The sequence below is a fragment of the Ambystoma mexicanum genome, chromosome 3q (genome assembly GCF_040938575.1).
Source record: "Ambystoma mexicanum isolate Mex_15411 chromosome 3q, UKY_AmexF1_1, whole genome shotgun sequence".
NCBI lineage: Eukaryota > Metazoa > Chordata > Amphibia > Caudata > Ambystomatidae > Ambystoma > Ambystoma mexicanum.
This window is the reverse complement of record NC_090926.1, coordinates 457,983,646-458,006,985: the sequence shown is the minus strand read 5'-3', so window position 1 is coordinate 458,006,985 and position 23,340 is coordinate 457,983,646.

Sequence of the window (23,340 nt, the reverse complement as noted above, 5' to 3'; positions counted from 1 at the left end):
AGAAGTAAGTTTCCAAAGAATCGGGAACTCCCATCCCCTGTGCACTAGATTAGGCCAGAATCTAGCCCAAAAAATGCAATATGTCCAAAGCATACATATGCAATTAATGATACATCATGTGATATTCTTTAAAAAATAATTCACAGTACACTCTTGTCATCACAATCAACTGTAGTTTAATGTAAAACCCAACGAATTTTGAGATCCTTACCTTTTCATCCCGGGTACACATCTTTATAAGTGCATTAATTTAATAAAAGAAAAAAACGAAAGTAAGTGTCCGTTCAGTTCTTTGAACATCTCTTAGGACACGTGTATTTTATAATAAACCATAAGCTTGATAAACCACCTCATATGTGTTACGCTACAATGGATCTCTGTGTATCATCATAAGCTACCACTTGAGTGCTCCTAGGAGGGATCAACCACAGTTCTAAACAGAAAATGTAAATGGAGAACCAGTCAAGGCTCATGTTTAGTATTAAGCATAACTGGTAAAGGGAATCTATTATTCAAAAAGTAAAATATATTCTTACCACCACTAAGGTCGTAGAATCGAATTGATGAATGTCACATAGTGTTCAGGAACCCTCAATGGATAAGAAACATAGTTTCTGAAAACGTAAACAGAATGGCACACTTAATAAGTATCAAATGTGTGGATGAATATTCGTAGACTTCTGAAAGGTGTCATATTGGACACATCCTCACCTTAGTGTAGATCTGGTGAGGTGTGGTATAATGAATACGTCTCCTATATAAATTGTCTCAAATCGATAAGAAACCCAATTTCTAAAAATAAACAAAGTGATGTACTGTATAATTGTCAATAAAATTATGTCAACCATCATAGACATCTTCTAAATGTCCTGCCGGATACCAAATATGACCTCACCTTACTGTCTGCAGGGTGAGGTGTATTATAGAAAAACATTCTCCATACATTTTCTTATATAGTGTAGGTAATGGGCCTCAATTTCCTAAAAACTTATATAAGAGGTAAGTTGTAAGACTTACTAATACTATCAAGTGTCTTACTTATTAAGTATTAAACAAGAGAGGTCTATAATCAACTTCTTATAAATGTCCTACTTGGTGCCAAATGCCCCCTCACTTTAATGTTCGCATCTTAATGTAGAATATGGAAAAATAGTCCTCCACTCAGTATCAAATGGAGTGCGCGTAATGTGTATCAAGTCCCTAAAAAACATAATAGGTACAATGTATGACTCATCCATACCATCAATATGATACTGAGTGGACTGAAAATTGTCCCAAAATAAGTTTACTTGCCATTCGTGTGTGGACCTAAATCCACATGCTTGTGTCTCCCGCATTGACAGAAAGTAAAGTCAATGGACCTCATTACAACCCCTGGCGTTAAGGGGTTAACGGCGCCGTTAAACCCTTAACGCCCGATTCACACTTTAACGCCTGCTTTTTGCAGGCGTTAAAGTCCAACCCGCTAAGCGACCTTGGTGCTAATTACGGCACCGTAATTTACGGTGCCGTAATTAGCGCCTTCCCCATTCCCATTGAGCCCTATGGGCCAAAAATGGGAATGGGAAGGGGCCATGGTGAATGGGGATTTACCGCCCCCTTCAACCTTGGAATGGGGCGGTAAATCCGCCATCCACCATGGCGGAATCCGGCATGGACCATGGTGCTAATAGCACCATGGTCCAACGCCAGGGTTGTAATGAGGCCCAATGCCTCCAAGAGGGCCGCTATTAATATGGGCATGCGTGTAACGTGATGACGTCATTGTGACATCCGCTGTGAGCCCCGTTTTAAAAAAAGTGAAAATGTTTTGCATGGAGATAATTGCAAAATCGTGGAAATCATGTTTAATGTGAAAGACGACCAACATAAAAATATACTGTAGTGTCCCTTACACGAGGTGTATAAGGATAAAGGTCATCATTCAGTAGCAGGGTCACAATTTATATGGATCACATCCAACATAAAAATGCACTGTAGTGTCCCTTACATGAGGAAAATAAAGACGATAAAGATAGAGGTGATCATTAGTTGGGTGGTCACACCGTGTTGAACATGTAATTGTTCTGCCAAAATATCTGCTACTCTCAGAGCTTTTATTAAGTGGTCTATCCAGGATACAGTGCAGTGCAGTGCTCAATTATGAGCAATGTATACACTTCTAACTACACAAGGGTAGTAATTGATAAGAACATAGGGAGTCTTAACATGTCCATAATCTAAGTGTGTGGATGGTGACTCCTGCTCTCTGGATAAATCCTATAGCAGTGACATGGCAACAGATGTTCAGTGGTGTGGAACTCAGATCCTGTATTTGTATCATATCCTTACGGGCAATATGTGTGGGCCTGTGTCCTGGTATGAGATAATTAATCTGCAAAGTTGAAACAACGGTTTTGAAAAAAAATAACTGAAGCTTTATGGAAGGCACTTTCTAGGCAATGTATAGCGGCTTGCATCTAGGTGCTCACAGGATGGAATGCATAGACTGATAAAAGTCAACTATCAGGTGAATGAGCAAGCTTAAGAATTTTTAAATTGATCTCCTAGAAGCACATTCCAAGCTATTAACATTCCTTCAGTAACCTTCCACATGTTCAAGATATCAAAAAGGCAATGGTCACGTGATAGGGACGTAACATAGACCGCTCTTGCCATTTATACCAAGTGTCACATCAATGTTCAGGATTAGCCTCCTCAGGCTTTAAATATCACATTAGATCATACTGTTAAGTTATCACATTAACAAATGAGTATTCAGTGTCTATTAGTCAATAAGGGTTATGAATGTGGTAGGAACAACTCATATTAACAAATCAATGTATTCAAATAGGTCTACAGCCAAGTAGAGGTTACAAATTGTGAATATAAAGGTAGGGTTGCAGATACAATTCTTCGTTCATGCCTAGAGGGCAGATGGCGTCTAATTGTTATGATCTGTGGGGTGCATTTACAGGCCCTAAGCAGAAATCCCTTTCGCCTAAAGAAAAATGCATTTAAACATTGCCACGAAAAATGGCTGTGCTATGCTTTCCCTGGCACGTGTGTGGTAAGCATTTGAACATTGCCACCAAAAAACAGCTCTGCGTTTGCTTTTCTTGCATCTGAATAACAAGTTATGCATTGCATTCAAAACAGCCGTGCATTTGATTTTCTTTCATCTAAATACCAAAAAGTTATGCACTACATCTAACTACTGATAATTCACATGTGGGACAAGAATTTCAAAATTGCAACCCGACAAAGCTTTTGTTTTCCCTTTCATGTGAACAGCAGCGCTCTAAACACTGCAAATGGAAAAGACAGCTTGGATTTTGCTTTTATTCCATGTCCAATCAAAAAACTCATAATGGAGGGGCCTACCCCTCCATGTCAATGGACCAACAGAAGATACAAACTCACTTAAAAAGGACAAATTAAAGAATTTCATTACCTACAGAACAGCATTTCAAACAGTAGATGAAAAACGGCTTGCACACGACTTTTAAAAGCCGCTGTGAAAGGATAGCTTTGCTCGCACAGAAAATGTCAGTGAAATATGTTGTGGGTGGGGTGTTGACTAAAGCCATGTATATTTTGTTTTCCCCCACAATACTTCAATAACCTTGGAAGAGGCTCAGAATACCATAAAACCCAGTGTTTGGGCTTAGGCACAGAACTCAATTGAAAGCCTTGCCTCCCACTGGAAGTTGCACCTATAAGTGAACTATTCCACAATGACATGTGATGTGACTGGGGCTGTTATAATTCCCTGCTCTGGCAGGCTTGAGGGCAGTACTAGCAAGGAGGACAAAGAAAGCAAGTGCGACTAGGGCTTGACCAGGAAGTGTGAGTTCCTCCTGCACACACTACCAAGGACACACTAACAAACTTCAAAGGGTGTAATAAAAATCTTTGGTGCCCGGCAGAGAAAGGGGAATATGTGGGGATGAAGCACCACCCTCCCATATGTGACATATCCTCCCAATTGACATTAAAGGATTGATTCATTTTAGGCATTTTTCACAGCTCAAAATAAGAAGTAATTTCGTTTTCTGCTATTTTTCCATATGATTTCCAGGCGGTTGTTTAGAGACTAATTTCATGTTCCTAGGATTTTGTGGACTGAAATGGCCAGTAAAGACTAGTTTCTGGCTGATTTAAAAATGTGACAAGCATGAGATTTGATGGAAAGATGGAAAATAAGATTATGAACATGCTTAAAAATTTTCAGAGTTATAACTGTTATATATTTCATGAAAAGGACAAAAATGAGCCAAGGGCCATGCTACCTTGGACAGAGTTGGCGATCGGCTTACCTAATTCCCTATGACTAACTGAAACTGCATATCAATTTCTTATGGTGGTGGCTAGTATAAATATGAAGTTAGGAAACATAACTCAGTTTTGCTAAAAAGTTGACTTGATAAACAAAGTACTGTAATAAATGCCAAACAGACAGATGGTGCTCCTTACCCTTAAACCAATGATGCCAGGGGGCGGGGAGAAGAAGGGTAGAGTGTCCAATCAGAGGATACGGGTAATCATAGAGTAATCCCCCTAGATTGTAAAGTGAATGATGTCATTTGGGCTATATAAGGAGGGACTGTAATAGGCAGAGGGAGTCACAGATCCACACACAAGAAGCCGGGGAGACAGGAGAAGGAGGACAGAGAGGAGGCAGCTGAACCATCCCAAGGACAGTGCAGAGACCAGACAGTTGGCAGCCTCAGCCCAGTGGGTCCGTTGGCTGAGCTTCGGTGTTTTACGGTCGGGAGTCGTCATGTGCTGCTGTGCGTGTCTTTGTGTGGTTTGTTTTGTTGTTGCAGTGTAGTGAAGTTTGTGCAAATTGCTGTGTTTTAGGCTTGTGGTTGTGTTTGGTTACAGTTTGAGAGGTGTATGCAAAGGGGTGAAATTGTTAGTGGATTGGTTAATTGGCATTGCTGTCCTTGCAATTATGTCTAGTTGTGAATCTTGCCATCATTCACAATTTCATCTGCGTGTGGCGCCTACTAATCTTCAGTATCCTCTCTAGATGTGAGGCAGGCTAGTGATCACAATTCTGACACTTGTCAACATTCACAGGTTCATCTAAGTGCGGCGCATGCTAACATTCACAATCCTATCTAGATGTGATGCAGGCTAAAGTTAAGAATTCCATCTAAGTGCGGCACATGCTAACATTCATAATCCTATCTAGATGCAGTCTACATTATGGAAAGGTAAGGTAGAGTGGCGGGGGCTTTCTGGAGTAGAGTAATTGCTCTACACCCCACCCATGCCACACTTACAGTTTTTATTGGTGTCTGTTGGCTGCTGGCTTCGTTGGCATCCCCTGCTGACACCTGCTGACACGTCTTGGAGCTGTCCATGTAGGATTCGCCCTTTGCCTCGGGCCCTTATGCACAGGGGCTGCAACAGGCAGAGTGCTACCCTGGGATGGTCAGTTAAGACCAAGTATCCCACCAATCAGGCACTTGGGGCAGGGTTGGTGGTAGTGCAGAAAGCTGCTGTATGGTAATGATGTTTGTCCAATCAGACTCCAGGGGCGGGTTGGGAGGCGGGAGGAGGAAGGGAGAGGGAAGTGGAAGGGTGCCCGGCTGCACGGGGCACGGGCCGCATCGAGATCCAAACAGTGCCCTAAACATGAAAATAGCAGAGCAAACCCAGGAGGTTCGCTGCACAAGGTGGCTCACCTGCACTCGCTCCAGATGGAAAATGGACGAGCAGGGAGACACTGATGAGTACACCAGCCCTGATCACAACATTGGTCCAATCAGGCTCCAGTGGCAAGCTAGGAGGCGGTAGGAGGGAGAGGGAAGGGTGAGGGGCTGCATGCGGCACGGGCCGCATCGAGATCCAAACAGTGCCCTAAACATGGAAATAGCAGGCCCAGGAGGGTCGCTGCACAAGGTGGCTCACCTGCACTCGCTCCAGATGGAAAATGGACAAACAGGGAGACGCTGGTGAGTACACCAGCCATGATCACAACATTGCTCCAATCAGGCTCCAGGAGTGGCCTGGGAGGCAGGAGGAGGGAGGGAGAGGGAAGTGGAAGGCTTCCAGGGCTGCACGGGGCATGAGCCACATCGGGATCCAAACATTTTGGTGTATGTTGGTGCTACAGCTAAACCCATAGAGGTACCAGAAATTTGAAGAAAGTATTTACACTCATATCTGAAGTCAATGTTATAAAGAATGATGTTTATGAGTTTGATGGCAAAAACCTTGTGTAGTTGGACATTATCATGTGTTAGCAAGAACCACTCCATGGATTCAATGCCTTCCCCATGGGGAATCAATGTGTAAAGACTGATAACGTGCAGCGAAAACAGGTCAAGTCAGGGTCAGTGAATTGGAACTCACCAAGTAACTGTAGAAAGTGTAAAGTGTCTTTGAGGTAGGCAGGCGTTTGTTGTACCAATGGCTATAATTCAGTGTCAAAATAGATGGCTACGGGGTTGAAGGCACTGTAAGTACCCACCACTATCAGTCTAAAGGGAGGATTTGTGGGATTCTTGTGCACCTTTGGAACTGCAAAGAATACTGGTGTTTTTGGGTGTCTCTGGATACGATATTCACTGGTGCATGGTGTAATCCAGTCCTGGTCATCAACCTTAGTGATGGTTTCTGTAATTAACGTCATTGGGCCTCATTACGAGTGCGGCGATAAGGGTTTAATGGCACCGGTAAGGATACCGGTGCCGTTAACCCCCTACCGCCGCATTCCGAGGTCCCTTAGCAGGTCCCACTAAGTCCGGCTGGTTTTACCAGCCGACCTTAGTGGGAGCCGCTAAGGGACCAGGGAGCTAATAAAGGACCCGCTATTTGCGGGCCCGTTATTAGCGCCTTCCCCATTCCCATTGAGCCCTGTGGAGGTTCAAATGGGAATAGGGAATGGTTTTCAGAATGGGGACTTACCGGGTCCTCCATGGTTTGAATGACCCGGTAAGTCCCCATTCCGACTACCCAGACACGACTTTGGAGGCAGCCATGGTGCTATTAGCTATTAGAACCATGGCTGCCTCCAAAGTCGTAATGACCCCCATAATCATGTTAGCAGGGTCATGATCTAACTCTAAATATGTTCTGGGGTCGTGTAGCAGTTCTAAACAACCCGTAAGTAACAGGATGGTTTAACAACACTGGACAATAGCTGTGAACTTAACTGAGATGACATGAACTGAACAATACCCGTGGCTAGAGGGTCTGTGTGCTCTTATAGAGTGAACCATCATGTTTGTTGGAAAAGAGAGTTAAGGTGGTGTGGTGTGGGAATCAACATCGGGGGCACCACTGGTCCAACGATGAATAGCGGTTTCTAAACCATCAATCAACCGCACACGTCTAGTACAACAAAAGGGTTCCAAACAGATTGGAAAACAAGTAAATTATAAGACCTCCTTGTTCAATTTTGGTAACGTGGGCGGAATGGCAGGCTTATCTCTGCAAGGTCGTGGATCGCTGGTTAGTTGCAAGACAGTGAAAATACAATTATTACCCAATGATAAAAGGCACTGTCCAGTCAAGGTTGTAGGAAAATATCTACTTTATTATTTTTACAACAGACAGTTCTAGCACACTACAATTACACCCCACACTGTAAAAGAACACAGAAGACAGACAGTGTCACAAAGGAAAGGGATGCACTCTGGATACTGATAGGAGGGTAGTTGGTAAAGCAATCAGTCTTACTGTTCAAGGCTATTTGGTTTTCAACTTCAAAGGGGCAAAGGGCCGCAAGTGTCTCTAGGGGCCTTCAGAGAAGGACCAGGGGGGCAGAACCACAATGTACCTGGTGATGAAGAGGTTCTTGGTGCTCGACAGCATCAAGGTTGTTCCAGGGTGCTTTGCAGTCTGTGAGACAGAGTTAGTGGTGGGAGACAGCTGCAGGTACCAGGCGGCAGCCAATACGACAAGCGAGGTTGCACAGACATCTGCAGGCTGTCCGGCACAGCGGCTCTTGCCAAGAATGGTTGTCTCTGTGCTGGTTGGTGGATCTGGAATGCTGGTTGAGGCATCTCAACAGGCTCTGTTGACTTCAGTGTGACAACAGTCAGCGGTGCAGCTGGATGCGGTTCGGGGACTCGACTGTCTCGAAATTGTCCTTAAAAAGATGGACGCTGGATGATGCTTGTGTGGCACACCTAGATTCTTCGTAGGGCTTGTGTCCTTTCAAGGCAGATGGCCCAAAACTCAAGAGGGTGTTAGCAGGCAACAGCCTTGTACTTTGTCCAGAGACTCTCTGGCACTTCTCACCTAGGAAGCTTGCTGTCAGAACCGAGCAGGGAACTCTGTGTGCTGGCTGTGTACCGGTTCTGCAGCTGCTGGATGGGTCCTCTGAGTCCGGTATCTCCCTCTGTTCCCCGTGAGATGTTTAGGGGAGGGATATTGCTTCCCTTTTGGAACTCCTGGCCTTCCTTCACTCGCAGAAGATGTAACGTAGACAGTACCTTCAGCATGGGTCCAAATGAGTTCTTCATCTTACAAATTGCAAAGTCTTCGGATGATCTATCAGTAAGTCATTCAGCCCTCTTTTAAAGCCATTGGGGACCCAGTGATTGGTGCAGGCTAAGCCCGCCTTAATGAACCAATCATGGGTCCCCACCAACAATCTTCAGTGATGCTTCAGGTCAGAATCAGAGTGCTTGGCAACAAACAGGGGAAGGATGACAACATATACTTCTAAGTCTCATCCATCTTCCTGCCTGCTGTACATCAAAGTGTCTCCCTAATTAACTGAGTCCTATGCAGCACTTGGTCACAAAATGGGCCTCCTTTGAAGTAGGGGGTTGCAGGCAGACTTTCGTCTCCTACAATTCACATACTTCCCAGATCCGAAAGGAGTGGTTCCAGACAGTACATTCACTGCCCTTTCATACCAAGGAGGGGTGGTTGTACGAAGTTGACACATTGCATTACAAAGAGGTGTTGGCTTCTGGTCTCCATTCTCACTCCCTGCACACAGGCCCTCCTTGAAGACTGCTATTTAACATTCTTCAGTATTCTCTGCAATCTGCAAGGTGTAACAATGGAGATGCAAATCCATGGGGCCTTAAAATGCGAACCAGGCCACCCACGGCCAGAGGCTTTTGATGTACCCACAGCTGCCAGGTGACAGCTACACATGACTGGGGAGGGCGGCGCTGGTAAGCTGTGTCCTCCCATAGTACATGACTATTTTTCTGCTGTGCGGTGAGCATGGAAAATATGTGCAGGAATGGCGCCACATATTTTCTAGAGGTTGATCTCCCATCATTCATTCTTTTTAAATAAACAAAAATCAAAAAGCCCATGCGAGCGCACTCTCCCTGTGAGGATGGTCAAATTCCTCACCTGCCCCCCAGCCTCAACATGTGAACCACCACCCTAGTGAGGGACTGGTTCTTTGTCAAGGTGAAAGTACCGACTGAGGCCATCTGCATTTCCATGCTGGGAATCTGGCTTGTGCTGGATGTCCATATCCAATCCCTATAGGGATATGGCCCACCGCAAAGCTTAGGGTTCTCCCCTTGCATGGCCATTAACCATCGCAGAGACCTGTGGCCCGTCTGGATCATAAAGTGAGACCCAAAGATGTAGGGTTTCAGTTTCTTTATGGCCCACACGACTGCATATGCCTCTTTTTCTACGACAGCCCAGTTCACTTCCCTTTTTGTGAACCACCTCCTAATGTAGGCGACAGGTTGCTCTATCCCTTCGGAGTTCAGCTGCGCTAACACTGCTCCAATCCCAAAATGACATGTGTCTTTCTGGATAATGAATTCCTGACCATAGTCTGGCACTTTCAGAACTGGGGCCCTGCACAATCCATCCTTTAAATCCTGATAGGAGGTTTGACAGGCAGGGGTCAAAGTTACCTTTTTTGGCATCTCTTTGGGCACATTGTTTTTGCCCTCTCATTTCTAGGGGGTTTCCTTAGGTAGGATCCCAGTAGAGCTAAGTAGCTCACGGTGAAGACACAAAAAAAGTTAATTTAGAGGTTTCTTTTTGCCATATAAGTCACATATGCGTTATATGTATAAATGTGTTTGTTCATGTAAAATTGAATTATTAGTATGTTATCGTCTTTTTAAATAGATGTATTGTTGATTTGTGCAATTTTGATAAATATTAAAATATGATTATCTTTTGTGATAATCCATGGTTATTCGCCCTCATTTATGATGATAGGGTGTGACATGACTACCTCAACAGGCATTTGAATACTCACCAATAACAGAAAGGAAGGAAGCTGGTCTGTGGGATTTTGTGTTTTTTGCATCTCTTTGGGTGTTACATCATTCAGGGGCATGGCAATGGTCCCATGACCTCTGATGAACAACCGGTAGTACCCGGTGAGACCTAGAAAGGCTCTCACCTGCATCTGTGGGGTGGGGATGTCCCAATCCTTCACAGCATGTACCTTCACTTCAAGAGGTTGTTTCTTACCTCCACTGACCAGGTGGCCTATGTAATTCATGGTACCCAGCGCTATCTAGGAATTCATGGCCTTCGTAGTCAGGCCTGCATTTTGCAGCACTTGAAGCACTTGTTTCAGGTGGGATACACGATCCTCCCAGGTGTGTCTGAACACAGCAATGTCATCTAGATAGGCAACGCTGAAGTTTTCCAGTCTGGACAAAACCTGGTTAACCATCCTCTGAAAAGTGGCGAGGGTATTCTTCAATCCGAAGGGCATCACAGTGAACTGATGTCCTTCCGGGGTTTAGAATGCCAACCTCTCTTTCGCTCCATCAGTCAAGCCGACCTGCCAATAGCCCGTTGTGAGGTCAAAAGTACTCATGTACTTGGCAGCGCCAAACTTGTCAAGGAGCTCATCTGCCCGAGGAATGGGGCAGCATCTGTCTCTGTGACAGAATTGAGCACCCTATAGTCCACACAAAAGCAAACTTCAATCTTCCCACTACTGGTCATTTTAGGGACCAGTAACACTGGGCTGGCCCAGGGGCTGTAGGATGGCTCTATCCCTCCTAGGGACAGTATCTTGGAAACTTCCTCCTTGATGGTGTGCTTGACCTTATCGGATATCTGATGAATTCTACTCTTCACCGCCTTACTACCTCCAGTGTCCACATCTTGGGTGCACCAATCTGCACGACCGGAAGTCTGCGAAAACAGACAGGCAAACTGTCCCAGTAAACGTTGACAGTCTGTCAGTTGCTGTTCTGACAGGTCAGTTGCAAGGTTGACACCTTCATCTGACCCATCTGTGACTTCAGTGTGCAGGAGGTCTGGGAGGGTTGGTGTTCTCCTCAGTCTCTCCATCAGTCGTTAACACCATGACCAAGTCATCCCAGCTATAATGGGGTTTTAGCTGGTTGAAATGAAAGACCCTGCACATCTGTTTAGATCCTTTCACATCAATGAGATAATTCACCTCACTGACCTTTTCCAGCACACAGTAAGGCACAGTCCACTTGTCATGAATTGAACTGGGTTTGACAGGCTCCAAAATTCACACCCACTGCCTGGAGAATAGACTGTCACTGTCACCCTTTGGTCATGCCAGTGCTTCATCCGCTCCTGACTGGCCTTTAGGTTCTTGGTTGACTGTTCCATGTACTTTGCCATTCTAGACCGAAGGCCGAGTACATAGTCCACCACATCTCGTGACGAGGATGAGGGTTTGCTTTACCATCCCTCCTTCACTAGACTGAGGGGACCTTGTACAGGGTGTCCAAACAGAAGCTCAAAGGGGCTAAACCCTACTCTGTTCTGTGGCACCTCCCTGTAGGCGAACAGAAGACATGGCAGGAGAATATCCTATTTGCTCCTCAGGTGCTCTTCCAAGCCACCTATCATCCCTTTCAGGGTCTTGTTGAACCATTGAATAAACCCACTGGTTTGTGGATTAAAGGAGGTTGAGAACCGGTAGGTGACTCCACACTCTTCTCACATAGCCTTCATATATGCTGATATGAAGTTTGATCCCCTGTCAGAAACAACTTCCTTGGGAATCCAACATGGGAGAATATCCCAATCAGAGCCTTTGCAACCACTTGGGATTTGATGCTCCTCATAGGGACAGCCTCAGTGTATCTCGTGGCATGGTCCACCACCAGCAATATATATCGGTTCCCTGAGCTGGTTTGAGGATCCAAAGGACCCACAATATCCATGCCTATTCTCTCGGAAGGCCGCCCAACCACGGTTAGTGGAATTAAGTGGGCCATTGTGGCACCACCTGACTTACCAGAAGCTTGAAAAGTCAGGCAGGACAGGACAAATTCCTTAACTTTTACACCAAACTGTGGCCAGTAAAAGTGTGCAGACAACTGGTACGACGTCTTAGTCACTCTCAAGTGACCCACTAAAGGAAGCTGGTGGGCCAAATCCAAAAGGAACTTTCTGTGGCATTGGTGAACCACCAACCTTCTGGTGTCCTTGCCCTCAGAATACTTTGCCTCACTGTACAGGAGACCATCCTCCCAGTACACTTTGAACAGTCCAGGGGCCTCACCCTTAGCCTGCTCCTCCTGCTTCCGCAGACCCACCGGAGTGGGACACTCTTTCTGGGCTGTGTAGAAGTCAGTCTGATCTGGTCCATCAGCTGATGCAAACTCATCCAGCTTGTGCAGACCCTTCGGATATGCGCCCGTCTGGTCCTCCACCTGAGTTACCTGTGTTGCGCCAGGCAACTCTGAAGTCACAGGTTCCCCTGCTACCAAAGTAGGGTCTTCCGTGGCTACTAGCCCCTCTCCCGCAGGAGTAGGCGACTCAGTAGTCTGTGGAACTGGACAAGGTTACCCAATGATAAAAGGGACTGCCCAGTCAAGGTTGTATGAAAATATCTACTTTATTATTACTACAGCAGACAGTTCTAGCACACTACAATTACAACCCACACTGTAATGGAACACAGAGGACAGACAGTTTCAGAAAGGAAAGGGATGCACTCTGGATACTGACAGGAGGGTAGTTGGTAATGCAATCAGTCTTACTGTTCAAGGTTATTTAGTTTCAACACCAAAGAGGCAAAGGGTCGTAAATGTCTCTAGGGGCCTTCATAGACGGACCAGGGGGGCAAAACCACAATGTACCCGGTGCTGAAGAAGTTCTTGGTGCTCGACAGAGTCGAGGCGGATCCAGAGCGCTCCGCAGCCCGTGAGACAGAGTTAGTGGCGGGAGACTGCTGCGGGTACCAGGTGGCAGGCAGTTCTGCAAGCGAGACTGGACGGGTGTCTGCAGGCTGTCCAGCGTGGTGGCTTGGGACCAAGAATCGTTGTCTCTGTGCTGGTTGGCAGATCTGTAATGCTTGTTGAGGCGTCTCGGGTGGCTCTGGTGACTGTGGCATGACAACATTTCCTTAAAAGTATGGATGCTGAATGATGCTTGTGTGGCACCCCTCTTACCTTCTTCGCTTCTTCGCAAGGCTTGTGTCCTTTCAAGGCAGATGGAGTAAAACTCAGGAGGCTGTTAGCAGGCAAAAGCCTTTTCCTTTGTCCAGAGACTCTACGGCACTTCCCACCTAGGAAGCTTGCTGTCAGAACATAGCGGGCACACTGTGTGCTGGCTGTGTACCGGTTCTGCAGCTGCTGGATGGTGTCATGATCTCTGCTTCCAAAAGGTCAGGGTTTTCCCAACTCCCTTGGAAGCAGATCCATAACCCAGGTTCCGAGGGCCAACCAGTCCCAATTGGGACCTTTTGGACCCAGTCCTGGCGCCAGTGGCACCAGGCTCATAAATATGCCCAGTCCCAGCGCTGGAAGCGCCGGGCTCATAATGCTTGGGTGGACTTACCTGCAGCAGACAATGCTGCTTACTTGCCTGCCAGTTGAGCCTCTGATCCTCTTCTGTTTGGAACTACTTTTCCTGTTGGGTGGGGCAGGAGCCACTCCCTAGGTTCAGAACACTGGAACTCTTCTGGAAAGCAGGAACTCTTTTCTTACCTAGGCGTGGCTGTGGAAGGAGACACTTAAGCACTACAGGAGGCTATTTAAACCACACCCGATGGATGAATCTTGCTTTGCGTTATTCTGCATCCTCTGCAGCAGAACGCTCATCGTGTCTTCTGCATCTGATCCTGGGCCTAAGGAAAAAGGCTTACCCTCCTGAATCCAGTCTTCAGCAACACCTATAAAGACAAGAAAGAACAGGTTAGCATTACGGTCTTCAGTGACAGCGCTTCACTTACCTGGTCCATCGGCTGTCACCAACGCCTCGCGCTGCATTCCGGCATCTGAAAGACAAAAGCTTACCAACTCTTCGCACGCTCCGGAGGCCTTCGGCGCTGCATCCCGCATCTGAAAGACAAAACAAGGTGTGTTTAAAGACATTGGGGAACTTTAATACTCACGTGCCATTACTCCTTTCCACATCTAACCCAGTGGGTATTCCGGCACCCTGCAGCCGCTCCGAACTTGTACCTGCAAAATAAAAAGACAGTTAGAGCGCATCGTGAAGCAGGCAACAAGCGCTTACTTACGTGCTTCCAGGCGCTTCTATTCATCACACGGGCTCCATCTTCAACTCACTTCAGCCCGTCATCCGCCATCGCCGGAACCCTGCAAAACAAGAGACATCATTACTAAAGACTTTTAAAGACATTAGAATTACTCGAAATTTACCGTTCGTGCAGTAAACGACGGACAGCAGTCCTCTGAAGTCAAGAGGCCTGCTCCCCTTATCCAGTGAAGAAACTGGTTACAGCACCCTGCCCCGAGGCAGATGGAGAGCACGGCGTTCACTTACCTAAGGTGAGAGCGTTAACCTTTGGGGTTCTACAGGAGAAGAGAAAGGGAAGAAGAGAGAGACATTCAATAACCCAGTTCATTAATCCCATATTTTCTATCTGCAGACATCTTACCCTTCGAGTCAGACATACAGTGCACAGAGGTCCAGCCCAAAGAGCCAGCCGTGTGTTACACATCACCTTTGAAGATACGGTATACACCCAGTCAAGACCGGCGCCTCTACGGGAATCAGGTGAGCGTTACAGAACGCAAAGCCTACCGCAAAACTCCCGTCCAGGCGCTATGGAAACCTCGGATACCGACCAGCTAGCCCAGTTACTTGGGGAACTAAGGGCAGAAGTGCATGCAGCCCGTCAGGAAACGAACGCTCTAAGAAGGGAACTGATTATTTCCAAGGAGCGAACAGATGATCTCGCTAGACAATTGCTACAGTCACAAGCCGGACAGACCCCGTTACCCGCATCTGGGGGAAATCTTCCTTCTACATCCTCTATGAATCCAGTGCAGATCAACCTACCTGGGAATGTACCTCTGGCTCCGCCCGAACGATTTTCTGGTGATCCAAAGAGGTTTGCAGTATTTATCAATCAGTGCCGGTTGCATTTCTTATGCCGGCCAGCAGCCTTTCCAACTGATCAAGCTAAAGTAGCTTTCGTGCTTTCGTACCTTAGTGGCAATGCGGCAGACTGGTTGATCCCTCTAGTAAATCAAGATGATCCGGTCCTCCATGATTTTCAAGCTTTTCAGCTCAGTATGGAAAAACTGTTCGCAAGACATTCACAGGGGCAGGCCTTGGACAATGAGCTTCTTTCGTTGCGACAAGGTAATCAAGACCTTTTGGCTTATATTGCGTCTTTCAACAGACTGATAGTGGAAACTCAATGGCCTGAGGACAAAAGGATTACGCTGTTTTATAGAGGTCTACGTGGAGAGCTCAAAGATGTGTTAGCCCAAGTAGTGAATCCCCCACAAGATTGTTCGGACTATATAGACTTAGTCGTTCAAATAGATCACAGACTGCAGAACAGGAAGGCCGATCGTTCCAAGTTTGATGCTCGAGTATTTTCCAAACCGCCAACTCCTTCCAAAGGAGTAGACTCTGGGGAACCCATGCAAATAGGGGGCCTGAAAGGTCCTCTAACACAAAAGGAGCGGGAAAGGAGAAAACAGTTGCAATTATGCCTCTATTGCGGAAACTCAGGGCACTTGCTTCGAGACTGTCCGGTGAAACCTGCCAAGAAGGCAGTAGGAGCTGCAGTTACCAAAGTTACAAACTCTGAGCAGGTTAACGACCTCGCCCGACAAGAATAGAGGTCCTCTTGCCGAGCGTGAAAACCAGTTCTGTGACCTCATATTTCGTGATACCTATGGTCCTCATTAGCCCTGATAATCTGGATCGATTACATGCAATTGAAGCTTACGTCGACAGCGGTGCCATCGGCAATTATGTGGATCATGAAATGGTTTTGAGGATGAATCTAACTCTTTGTCCCAAGGCTGTAAAGGACATCATTACTACGGTGGATGGAACGGAGATAGCCTCCGGACCAGTAACGCATACCACTCAAGAAGTGACGCTAGTAAGTCAAGATGGACACCATGAGAAGATCGTGTTCGATGTGATCAAGGCTCCTCAGTTTCAGATTATTCTAGGAATACCTTGGTTAGAGAAACACAATCCTCTGATCGATTGGCGAGCAAGAACGGTCCAGTTTCCAGAATGTGTCTCTACTTGTCACCCTCCACCTGGTGTTGCACTGGCAGCAATTTCTTCAGAGACTCCCCAGTTACCTCCCGAATACCTAGAATACCAAGATGTTTTCCGGAAGGATCAGGCTAACTCTCTACCTCCTCATAGGTCTTATGACTGCCAGATAGACCTGATACCTGGATCTACTCCTCCTTGTAGTAGAATGTATGCCCTCACCGAGCCTGAGAACCTTCACCTTCGACAATACCTGGATCAGTACCTGGCAAATGGGTTTATTCGTCCTTCCAAGTCCCCTGCTTCTTCAGCTTTGTTCTTCGTTCCAAAAAAGGAAGGAGACCTTAGAACTTGTATAGATTATCGCTCCCTGAACCAGATCACCGTCAAGAATAGACATCCGTTACCTTTGACCCCTTAACCTCTGGACCAAGTCAGAAAAGCATGCATATATACAAAGCTGGATCTTAGAGGAGCCTACCACTTGGTACGAGTAAAAGAGGGCGATGAATGGAAGACGGCCTTCCGCACCAAATATGGGCTATTTGAATATCAGGTCATGCCCTTCGGACTTTGCAATGCCCCGGCCGCCTTTCAATATTTTATGAACGATGTCCTCAGAGAGCTCATAGATGTGTGTGTTGTTGTTTACATTGACGACATCCTCGTTTATTCTTCATCGGAATCTGAACATCGGAAACACGTGAAAATGGTCCTCGAAAGATTGCATCAACACAAACTTTTCGCTAAGTTGGAAAAATGTGTTTTCAACGTGACTGAAGTTGAATTCTTGGGATTCATATTATCACCTAGCGGAGTGCGTATGGATTCAAAGAAGGTCGATGCAGTTCTCAAATGGCCATCACCATCCTCCTTAAAAGGTGTGCAAAGCATGTTAGGCTTCGCTAACTTTTACCGCAGGTTTATCCCCGAATTTTCTCGGATAGTCCAGCCCATCACTGCCTTGTTAAAGAAAAACAAACGTTTTGAATGGTCTACCGAGGCGGAACAAGCTTTCCAGGATTTGAAGACTAAATTTATCTCTGCACCAATCTTAAAACACCCTCGCCCCGAACTCCCCTACATCGTGGAAACTGATGCTTCAAGCCTTGCCATGGGGGCAGTTCTATCACAAAAGGACCCGGTAACCAATCAGTTGCATCCCGTGGCATTTTGGTCCCGCAAATTCTCGCCTCCTGAAATCAATTACACGATTACTGACAAGGAACTTCTGGCTATCAAGTCTGCCTTTAAGGCTTGGCGGCATTATCTGCTGGGGGCCCGACACACCGTTACTGTGATTACGGATCACCGAAACCTGCAATATTTGAAAACCGCTAAAGCCCAATCCTCTAGACAACTCCGTTGGGCATTATTCTTTGCCGAGTTTGACTTCATAATTACCTATCGACCTGGTACAAAAAACGGTAAAGCTGATGCCCTTTCTCGGATGGGAGTGGAAGAACACTTGATCAACCCTAAACCTGTACCAATCATTCCCGAACAAAGAATTCTGGGTGTAATCGCCACACAATCCATAGAGGAAGTTAAGGATAAAGCCAGGCAACTTGTAACTCCAGCAGACATACAGAATTGGCATCTGCAGGGAAAGGACTTTGCAGTAAAGGACAACTTATTGTATTTCCAAGAACGATTATACCTGCCCAGCACAGATTTACAGAAAAAAGTAATCTCTTGTTATCACGATTCTTTAATGGAAGGACATCCCGGTATGGCCAAGACCTCAGAAAAGATCAAGCGCTACTTCTGGTGGCCGTCTTGGAAAAAAGATATCAGAGACTCTATAATGTCCTGTGGAGTATGCGCCCAAAACAAGAGTCAAAAGGAAAGACCAGCAGGCCTCTTACGGCCTATTGACATCCCACCTCGCCCTTGGCATACGCTTTCTATGGACTTCATCACCGATCTACCTCCATGCTCCGGATACAATACGATTCTAGTAATCGTGGACTTATTCTCCAAGATGGCGCATTTCATTCCGCTCAAAGGCTTGCCAACAGCAGCAACTCTGGCCCGAGAATTTCTCGAAAACATCGTCCGACTGCACGGTTTTCCTTCGGTTCTAATTTCGGATCGAGGTAGTCAATTTATTTCTCATTTTTGGCGAAGTTGCTGTCGGTCGGCTCAAATTGATGTGAGACTATCGACCAGTCACCACCCTCAGACCGACGGACAAACCGAGAGGACCAGTCAAACTCTGGAACAGTATCTACGCTGCATGCTGCAACAAACTGAAAAAACTTGCAAAGACATCCTTTGGATAGCCGAATATGCCTACAATAACTCTGTCCATTCGGGAACTGGGAAAACCCCGTTTTTTTTTTTATACGGCAGTCACCCTCGAACCTCGGAGTTGGATCCCCTCGACGATCTTGAAACACCAGCAGTAGATTACCTGCATTCTACAATCACCCAAGCCTTTAAGGAAGCTGTTTCTCACCTTCAAAGGGCTAAAGAACAATACAAGAAAGGAGCAGATCAACATCGGAAGGAAGCCCCTCAATATCAAGTAGGGGATCAAGTCTGGTTATCCACCAAATATCTACCTCTAAAAGGGCCACGCACATTCAACCCAAGATACCTTGGTCCCTATTCCATCACTACCATAGTAAACCCAGTAGCGGTCAAGTTGGACTTGCCCCCGCACATGAAGATACATCCGGTCTTCCACGTCTCTCTATTAAAACCTGTGCAACCTCAAACCCGACTAACTAAATCTCCAAAACCCATCCTAGTTGATGGAGAACTCGAGTTTGAAGTCAAAAGCATTCTGGACTCCAAGATCTCCAAATCTAAACTATTTTACCTAATTGACTGGAAAGGCTACGGCCCCCAAGAGAGATCCTGGGAACCTGCTGAATATGTCCACGCTCCTCGCCTAATCAAAAGATTTCACCGAACATTTCCTGACAAGCCAAAACCCCCGGAGAAGCCCGGTTTGGGAGGGGCCTTGAGGGGGGGTACTGTCATGATCTCTGCTTCCAAAAGGTCAGGGTTTTCCCAACTCCCTTGGAAGCAGATCCATAACCCAGGTTCCGAGGGCCAACCAGTCCCAATTGGGACCTTTTGGACCCAGTCCTGGCGCCAGTGGCACCAGGCTCATAAATATGCCCAGTCCCAGCGCTGGAAGCGCCGGGCTCATAATGCTTGGGTGGACTTACCTGCAGCAGACCATGCTGCTTACTTGCCTGCCATTTGAGCCTCTGATCCTCTTCTGTTTGGAACTACTTTTCCTGTTGGGTGGGGCAGGAGCCACTCCCTAGGTTCAGAACACTGGAACTCTTCTGGAAAGCAGGAACTCTTTTCTTATCTAGGCGTGGCTGTGGAAGGAGACACCTAAGCACTACAGGAGGCTATTTAAACCACACCCGATGGATGAATCTTGCTTTGCGTTATTCTGCATCCTCTGCAGCAGAACGCTCATCGTGTCTTCTGCATCTGATCCTGGGCCTAAGGAAAAAGGCTTACCATCCTGAATCCAGTCTTCAGCAACACCTAAAAAGACAAGAAAGAACAGGTTAGCATTACGGTCTTCAGTGACAGCGCTTCACTTACCTGGTCCATCGGCTGTCACCAACGCCTCGCGCTGCATTCCGGCCTCTGAAAGACAAAAGCTTACCAACTCTTCGCACGCTCCGGAGGCCTTCGGCGCTGCATCCCGCATCTGAAAGACAAAACAAGGTGCGTTTAAAGACATTGGGGAACTTTAATACTCACGTGCCATTACTCCTTTCCACATCTAACCCAGTGGGTATTCCGGCACCCTGCAGCCGCTCCGAACTTGTACCTGCAAAATAAAAAGACAGTTAGAGCGCATCGTGAAGCAGGCAACAAGCGCTTACTTACGTGCTTCCAGGCGCTTCTATTCATCACACGGGCTCCATCTTCAACTCACTTCTGCCCGTCATCCGCCATCGCCGGAACCCTGCAAAACAAGAGACATCATTACTAAAGACTTTTAAAGACATTAGAATTACTCAAAACTTACCGTTCGTGCAGTAAACGACGGACAGCAGTCCTCTGAAGTCAAGAGGCCTGCTCCCCTTATCCAGTGAAGAAACTGGTTACAGCACCCTGCCCCGAGGCAGATGGAGAGCACGGCGTTCACTTACCTAAGGTGAGAGCGTTAACCTTTGGGGTTCTACAGGAGAAGAGAAAGGGAAGAAGAGAGAGACATTCAATAACCCAGTTCATTAATCCCATATTTTCTATCTGCAGACATCTTACCCTTCGAGTCAGACATACAGTGCACAGAGGTCCAGCCCAAAGAGCCAGCCGTGTGTTACACATCACCTTTGAAGATACGGTATACGCCCAGTCAAGACCGGCGCCTCTACGGGAATCAGGTGAGCGTTACAGATGGGTGCTCTGAGACCGGTATCTCCCTCTGTTCCCTGGGAGATGTTTAAGAGAGGGATCTTGCTTCCCTCTTGGAACTCCTGGCCTCCCTTCAATGGCGGAAGATGTAAGGTAGACTGTACCTTCCGCTCGGATCCAAATAAGTCCTTCCTCGTACTCCTTGTGAAGTCTTCAGATGATCTATCAGTGAGGGGCTCAACCCTCTTTTAAAACCAAACAGGCCCCAGTGATTGGTGTAGGCTAAGCCCATCTTAATGAACAATCCTGGGTCCCCACCAACAATCTTCAGTGATGCTTCAGGTCAGAATCAGAGTGCTTGGCAACAGACAGGGGAAGGAAGACAACATATACTTCTAAGTCCCACTCATCTTCCTGTCTGCTGTACATCAAAGTGTCTCCCTAATTAACTGAGCCCTATGCAGTGCTTGGTCACAACATGGGCCTGCCTTTAAAGTAGGGGGTTGCAGGCATACTTTCGTCTCCTACAATTCACATACTTCCCTGCTCTGAAAGGAGTGGTTCCAGACAGGACGTTCACTGCCCTTTCATACCAAGGAGGGGTGTTTGTACCAAGTTTACTCATTGCATTACAAACAGGTGTTGGCTTCTGGTCTCCATTGTCACTAGCTGCACCCAGGCCTTCCCTGAGGCCTGCTAATTAACATTCTTCAGTATTCTCCACAATCTGTAAGGTGTAACAATGGAGATGCAAATCCATGAGGCCTTGAAATGCTAATCAGGCCACCCACAGCCAGAAGATTTTGATGTACCCAAAGCTGTCAGGTGCCAGCTACACTTGACAGCAGAGGCTGGCGCTGGTAAACTGTGTCCTCCCAGAGTACATGACTATTTTTCTGCTGCGCGGTGAGCATAGGAAATATGTGTGGGAATGGTCTCACATATTTTCCAGAGGTTGATTTCCCATAATTCATTCTTTTTCAATAAACAAAAATGAAAAGGCCTAGGCGAGCGCACTCTAACTGTGCGGATGGTTGAATTTCTCACACACCCAACAGAAAAGTGAAAGTTCAACACCTCTATTGACAGGTTTGATAATGCGTATATAACCTTGTTGCATCAACTACAAATAAGTGTACTACCATATATATGCCAGTGTTAAGATGGATTTCTGATCTCTGACCTGGTGGGCAGAGGTTCAGAAGCCCAGCCTAGTTTTTTGGAACAGGGTAACCTTCTGGACAAGCCAGACCAATCAAGGTAGCATTGGCGGCGGCCAAGACTAGGTCTCAGGATGGGTGAGGGTGACTGAAAGACCTCAATGAGCACACAGAGTAAAGGACACTTACAAATCACTCCCAGTCCGGTGTATATATATTAAGAATACAAAAACATTTATTCAAGGCCTTTGAGTTTCAACACAATTGTTTTAAACCAACACAATCCTACAAAGATACATATATACAGAACCAAGGGGCCTAAAGGGCTAATGCACAAAATGGGTCCACAACCTAGAAAAGGAAAGGAAGCAGGTAGTTCAAAGAGTCTTTAGGCACTACTGCAGTAATAACAATCCTAACTGAAAGGCAGTCCTGCCCCTAAGAAGAGGGGAGCCTATTGCTCAAATGTACTTGCAATGCTGGCACACGTGGTAGTGCAGATGGGCGAAACGGGGTCTCTTGTAGGGTCTGTAGGAGCTCAGGAAGGTGGGTGAGGTGATGGAGAATACGTTCCCACTATTCGTGGAGGGTCTCCCCGAAAAGTCAGAACAGGTTCAAGGAGTTGGGAATAGTTTCATAGCTCATGCTATCTGTGAAAAGGAGAGGAGCCCTTGATGGATGCACTAGGGGCCACCGTTAAGGGTTTCAATTACTCACGACCCCTGGTGAACTCCAGACCAAACTTTGGCAGTCGAGTCCAATTCGGTTGCAGGTTCAAATGCGGCAATCTCGTGGCTCTGCGGCTTTCAGCGACAAAGTTATAGCGTTAATTCCAAAACAGGACAGTGGCCATTTCTCTGCTCCTGGTGGTTGGATCAGGCCAGTTTCACTGTAGCTGGCTTCAGGGCACAGAGAGTCACAGCTGCAATGCACTTGCAAAGTTCGTCACCATGGCTGGGCAGCACAGTAATCACGTATACTCCGGTTTGGGTGCTCTCTATTTACTCCAGACCTGGGAACGCTGAGCGTACGAATTTCGGTGTGAGAGTGCTGTGAACACAGAGCTTGCAATCTACCAAGTTTCAAGGGTCTCCTCAAAACGGCAGTGGTATCAGGGCAAAGATCCTGCACAAGCTGGTCAGCCCACTGGTTGGCCCACGGACACTTCCGAGAAGGCTTACTTGCAGGGTTTGATGAAGGTGACGAGAATAGTTAGACCCACTATTCCAATGGGTCAAAGCGTCTTCGCAGACCTTCTAGTTCGATCAGATGCAGAGGGGTCCAGCGGGACAACAGCAGGCTCAGGGTGCCAAACCTTCCAGCGGGTCATCAGCGGTTCCTCGACTGGGCTTCTTAGTTTCAGGATACTTGGATCCTATCCTTCGTTCAGGGAGAACGCAAGAGATCGACCTGGTATTTGGAGCCTTCTCTAATCCAGAATCTCCTTCGCGCCAAAATGAAG